A 6,720-nucleotide genomic window follows, 5' to 3' on the forward strand; every position below is an offset into this window, starting at 1 on the left:
CTCAAAATCAATTTCAAAATCTTTTCTAACTTCTTATCTTTTCAAAATTGATTTTCAAATCTTTTTCAACTAACTAATTGACTTTTTTGTTTGTTTTACTATTTCTTATCTTTTTCAAAACCACCTAACTACTTTTCTCTCTCTAATTTTCGAAAATTCCTCACCCTTTTTCAAAATTCTTTTTAATGAACTAATTGTTTTAAATTTTAATTTTAATTTTATTTCTTCTCCTAATTTTCGAATTCTAACTATATTTTCAAATAAAAACAAAAATATTTTCCTTTTCTTCTAAATTATTTTCGAAAACTCCTCACTTCTTCTACTCACATAAAGGAACCTCTATATCTAGATAAAGAGGATCCCTATTATTTTCTGTTATCTTCTTTTTCATATGAGCAGGAGCAAGGACAAGGACATTCTTGTTGAAGTAGATCCTGAACCTGAAAGGACTCTGAAGAAGAAGCTAAGAGAAGTTAAAGCACAACAATCCAGAGAAAATCTTACAGAGAATCTCAAAAAAGAAGACATGACCGAACCCAACAACAATGCAAGGAAGATGCTTGGTGACTTTACTGCACCAAATTCCAACTTCCATGGAAGAAGCATCTCAATCCCTGCCATTGGAGCAAACAATTTTGAGCTAAAGCCTCAATTAGTTTCTCTGATGCAACAGAATTGCAAGTTTTATGGACTTCCATCAGAAGATTCTGTTCAGTTCTTAACTGAATTCTTGCAGAACTGTGATACTGTTAAGACCAATGGAGTTGATCCCGAGGTCTATAAGCTTATGCTTTTTCCTTTTGCTATAAGAGACAGAGTTAGAACATGGTTGGACTCTCAACCTAGAGATAGCCTAAACTCTTGGATTAAGCTGGTCACAGCTTTCTTAGCCAAATTCTTTCCTCCTCAAAAGCTGAGCAAGCTTAAAGTGGATGTTCAAACCTTCAGGCAGAAAGAAGTTGAATCCCTCTATGAAGCTTGGAAAAGATATAAGCAACTGACCAAAAAGTTTCCTTCTGACATGCTCTCAGAATGGACCATCCTGGATATATTCTATGATGGTCTCTCTGAATTGTCTAAGATGTCATTGGACCATTCTGTAGGTGGATCTATTCACCTGAAAAAATGCCTGTAGAAGCTCAGGAACTCATTAAAATGGTTGCAAATAACCAGTTCATGTACACCTCTGAAAGAAATCCTGTGAGTAATGAGACACATTAGAGGAAGGGAGTTCTTAAAATTGATGCTATGAATGCCATATTGGCTCAGAACAAAATGTTGACTCAACAAGTCAATATGATTTCTCAGAGTCTGAATGGTTTGTAAAATGCATCCAACAGTACTAAAGAGGCATCTTCTGAAGAAGAAGCCTATGATCCTGAGAATCCTGCAATGGCAGAGGTGAATTACATGGGTGAAGCCTATGGAAACACCTATAATCCCTCATGGAGAAATCATCCAAATTTCTCATGGAAGGATCAACAAAAGCCTCAACAAGGCTTTAATAATGGTGGAAGAAACAGGTTTAGCAATAGCAAACCTTATCCATCATCTTCTCAGCAACTGATGAGTGGATAATTTATACGCTTTTTGGCATTGGTTTTAGGTAGCTTTTAGTAGGATCTAGCTATTTTTAGGGATGTTTTCATTAGTTTTTATGCTAAATTCACATTTATGGACTTTACTATGAGTTTGTATGTTTTTCTATGATTTCAGGTATTTTCTGGCTGAAATTGAGGGATCTGAGCAAAACTCTGATAGAAGGCTGACAAAGGACTGCTGATGCTGTTGGATTCTGATCTCCCTGTACTCGAAATAGATTTTTTGGAGCTACAGAACTCCAAATGGCACACTCTCAATGGCGTTGGAAAGTAGACATCCAGATCTTTTCAGCAATATATAATAATCTATACTTTATTTGAGATTAGATGACGCAAACTGGCGCTCAACGCCAGTTCTATGTTGCATTCTTAAGTCAAACACTAGAAACACGTCACGAACCAGAGTTGAACGCCAAAAACACGTTACAACTTGGTGTTCAACTCCAAAAGAAGCCTTTGCACGTGTAAAGCTCAAGCTCAGCCCAAGCACACACCAAGTGGGCCCCGAAAGTGAATTTCTGCATTAATTACTTACTTCTGTAAACCCTAGTAGCTAGTTTAGTATAAATAGAACTTTTTACTATTATACAAGGGTCCTTTTCCCTAATTTCGAATTTCATAAGCATACCGAGGAAAGAGAATCCCTGGAGTCGTTTATCTACGTTTGAGCAAGTTGGTTGGAAAAAAGATGACTTCCGATCTAATCTCACTTTTTTAATGTATGTTGATATCGAGCTTTCTAAGCCTTTTACACCTAGCCCAGCCTCCCTATTTCAAGCTCAAGAGAGAGAGCCCGAGGGAGAAGCTGTTGTCTCTTTTGTTGAAAAGACTGTTCACTCAGGGGTAGCGGTGAATAGGAACTATACTTTCTTCTCGAATGGGTATAGTAAGTGTGCCACGAGTGCTCCGCTTCTGCTTCTCTCTAATAACGAAAAAATAACTTTTTAAGAAAGCAAAGCTCAGTCTAAGCTATCTAAGCTAGAACTCATATTTTGGGGGCTGGCCATTCGGCCATGCCTGGACCACTATCACTTATGTATTTTCAACGGTGGAGTTTCTACACACCATAAATTAAGGGTGTGGAGCTCTGCTGTACCTCGAGCTTTAATGCAATTACTACTATTTTCTATTCAATTCAGTTTATTCCTATTCTAAGATATTCGTTGCACTTCAACATGATGAATGTAATGATCCATGACACTCATTATCATTCTCACCTATGAACGTGTGACTGACAACCACTTCCATTCTACCTTAGACCGAACGCATATCTCTTGGATTCCTTAATCAGAATCTTCGTGGTATAAGCTAGAATTGATGGCGGCATTCATGAGAATCCGAAAAGTCTAAACCTTGTCCGTGGTATTCCGAGTAGGATTCAAGGATTGAATGACTGTGACGAGCTTCAAACTCGCGATTGTTAGGCGTGATGACAAATGCAAAAGAATTAATGGATTCTATTCCGACATGATCGAGAACCGACAGATGATTAGCCGTGTCGTGACAGAGCATTTGGACCTTTTTCACTGAGAGGATGGGATGTAACCATTGACAACGGTGATGCCCTACATACAGCTTGCCATGAAAAGGAGTAAGAAAGATTGGATGAAGGCAGTAGGAAAGCAGAGATTCAGAAGGAGCACAACATCTTCATACGCCTATCTGAAATTCCCACCAATGATTTACATAAGTATTTCTATCTTTGTTTTCTAGTTATTTATTATTATTATTCGAAAACTCCATAACCAATTATTATCCGCCTAACTGAGATTTACAAGATGACCATAGCTTGCTTCATACTAACAATCTCCGTGGGAACGACCCTTACTCACGTAAGGTATTACTTGGACGACCCAGTGCACTTGCTGGTTAGTTGTGCAAAGTTGTGAAGTTATGTTTGGACCATGGTATCATGCACCAAGTGTTTGGCGCCATTACCAAGGAGAGAACGAACATGAATGCCATTATCAGAAATCACAATTTTGCCTACCAAGTTTTTGGCGCCGTTGCCGGGGATTGTTCGAGTTTGGACAACTGACGGTTCATCTTGTTGCTCAGATTAGGTAATTCTCTTTTTGTTTTCAAAAAAAAATTTCAAAAATCTTTCAAAAAAATTTTCTCACCTATTTTCGAAAATTTTTCAAAATTCTCAATAATGGATTCTAGAGTTTCATGAAACATGTTGAAGCCTAGCTGGCTATAAAGCCATGTCTAAATTATTTTGGACTGAGGCTTCAACTAATCACCACAATGCATGTAATGCCCTGCTGAAGCTTGGCTGGTTATTAAGCCATGTCTAATTCCTGGACCAAAGCTTTAGACTAACATTGAAAGATTCCTGGAATTCTTCTTGAAAGATTCCTGGAATTCTTTTTCCTATATGTTTTTCGAAAAAAATAAAAGAAAATACAAAAAAATCATAAAATCATAAAAACCAAAAAAATTTTGTGATTCTTGTTTGAGTCTTGTGTCATGTTTTAAGTTTGGTGTCAATTGCATATTCATCTTGTTCTTACATTTTTCGAAAATTCATGCATTCATAGTGTTCTTCATGATCTTCAAGTTGTTCTTGGTAAGTCTTCTTGTTTGATCTTTAAATTTTCTTGTTTTGTGTTGTATGATATTTTTCATGTGCATTTTTGCATTCATAGTGTCTAAACATGAAAGATTTCTAAGTTTGGTGTCTTGTATGTTTTCTTTGCATCAAAATTTTTTTCAAAAATATGTTCTTGATGTTCATCATGATCTTCAAAGTGTTCTTGGTGTTCATTTTGACATTCATAGTGTTCTTGCATGCATCATATGTTTTGATTCATAATTTTCATGTTGTGAGTCATTTTTGTTTTTTTCTCTCTCATCATTAAAAATTCAAAAATCAAAAAATATCTTTTCCTTTTTTTCTCTCATAAATTTCGAAAATTTGAGTTGACTTAGTCAAAAATTTTTAAAACTTAGCTATTTCTTACAAGTCAAATCAAATTTTCAAATTTAAAAATCTTATCTTTTCAAAATCTTTTTCAAAAATCAAATCTTTTTCATTTTTTTATTATTTTCGAAATTTTTAAAATTTATTTTCAAAATCTTTTTCTTATCTTTATTTCAAAATTTTGAAAACTTTACTAACAATTAATGTGATTGATTCAAAAATTTGACGTTTGTTACTTTCTTGTTAAGAAAGGTTCAATCTTTAAATTCTAGAATCATATCTTATAGTTTCTTATTAGTTAAGTAATCAAATTTTAATATTAAAAATCAATTCTTTTTCAAAATATCTTTTTTACCATATCTTTTTCAAAATTTTATCTTTTTCAAAAAAAAATTGATTTCAAAATATCTTCTTATCTTCTTTTCCTTTCAATTTTGTTTTTTTTTTTATCTTTTTCAAAACCACCTAACTAATTTTAGCTCTCTAATTTTCGAAAATTACCTCCCTCTTTTTCAAAATTCTTTTAATTAACTAATTATTTTAAATTTTAATTTTAATTTTATTTCTTCCTTTAATTTTCGAAAATCACTAACTTATTTTTAAAAATTAATTTTCGAATTCTCTCCCTCTCATCTTCTTCTATTTATTTATTTATTTACTAACACTTCTTCTCATCTCAAGAATCTGAACCTATCTTCACCCTTGTGTTTGGATTCTTACTTTTTCCTTCTTCTATTCCTTTCTTCTTCTACTAACATAAAGGAATCTCTCTACTGTGGTAAAGAGGATCCCTATTATTATTTTCTGTTTTCTTCCTTTTCATATGAGCAGGAGCAAGGACAATAACATTCTTGTTGAAGCAGATCCTGAACCTGAAAGGACTCTAAAGAGGAAACTAAGAGAAGCTAAATTATAACAATCCAGAGACAACCTTACAGAAATTTTTGAAAAAGAAGAGGAGATGGTAGCCGAAAATAATAATGCAAGGAGGATGCTTCGTGATTATACTACACCTACTTCCAAGTTTGATGGAAGAAGCATATCAATCCCTGCTATTGGAGCAAATAACTTTGAGCTGAAACCTCAACTAGTTGCTCTACTGCAACAGAACTGCAAGTTCCATGGACTTCCATCAGAAGATCCCTACTAGTTTTTAACTGAGTTCTTGCAGATCTGTGAGACTGTTAAGACTAATGGAGTAGATCCTGAAGTCTACAGGCTCATAATTTTCCCTTTTGCTGTAAGAGACAGAGCTAGAATATGGTTGGATTCATAACCTAAAGATAGCCTGGACTCCTGGGATAAGCTGGTCGCGGCCTTTTTGGCTAAGTTCTTTCCTCCTCAAAAGCTGAGCAAGCTTAGAGTGGATGTTCAGACTTTCAAACAAAAAGATGGTGAATCCCTCTATGAAGCTTGGGAAAAATACAAGCAGATGACCAAAAGGTGTCCTTCTGACATGCTTTCAGAGTGGACCATTCTGGAAATATTCTATTATGGTCTATCTGATTTTTCCAAGATGTCCTTGGACCATTCTGCAGGTGGATCCATTCACCTAAAGAAAACGCCTGCAGAAGCTCAAGAATTTATTGACATGGTTGCAAATAACCAGTTCATGTACACTTCTGAGAGAAATTTCGTGAATAATGGGATGCCTCAAAGGAATGGAGTTCTTGAAATTGATGCTCTGAATGCCATATTGGCTCAGAACAAAATGTTGACTCAGCAAGTCAACATGATTTCTCAAAGTCTGAATGGATGGAAAAATGCATCCAACAGTACTAAAGAGGCATCTTCTGAAGAAGAAGTTTATGATCCTGAGAACCCTGCAATAGCAGAGGTAAATTATATGGGTGAACCTTATAGAAACACCTATAATTCATCATGGAGAAATCATCCAAATTTCTCATGGAAGGATCAACAAAAGCCTCAACAAGGCTTTAATAATGGTGGAAGAAATAGGCTCAGCAATAGCAAGCCTTTTCCATCATCTTCTCAGCAACAGACAGAGAATTTTGAGTAGAGCACCTCTAATTTAGCAAACTTAGTCTCTGATCTGTCTAAGGCCACTTTAAGTTTTATGAGTGAAACAAGGTCCTCTATCAGAAATTTGGAGGCACAAGTGGGCCAGCTGAGTAAGAAAGTCACTGAAACTCCTCCTAGTACTCTCCCAAGCAATACTGAAGAGAATCCAAA

At 35.2% G+C, this 6,720-nt stretch overlaps 1 non-coding gene across 1 annotated transcript; it reads right to left on the minus strand.

Moving 5' to 3' along the window:
- Positions 1–5,881: 5,881 nt before the first annotated feature.
- On the minus strand, positions 5,882–5,989 carry LOC127743598 (small nucleolar RNA R71). The gene has a single exon (XR_008004983.1). It is a non-coding gene; the product is annotated as a small nucleolar RNA R71 (small nucleolar RNA).
- Between the last annotated feature and the right edge of the window lie 731 nt (positions 5,990–6,720).

Source organism: Arachis duranensis, chromosome 10 (genome assembly GCF_000817695.3).
Source record: "Arachis duranensis cultivar V14167 chromosome 10, aradu.V14167.gnm2.J7QH, whole genome shotgun sequence".
Taxonomy (NCBI): domain Eukaryota; kingdom Viridiplantae; phylum Streptophyta; class Magnoliopsida; order Fabales; family Fabaceae; genus Arachis; species Arachis duranensis.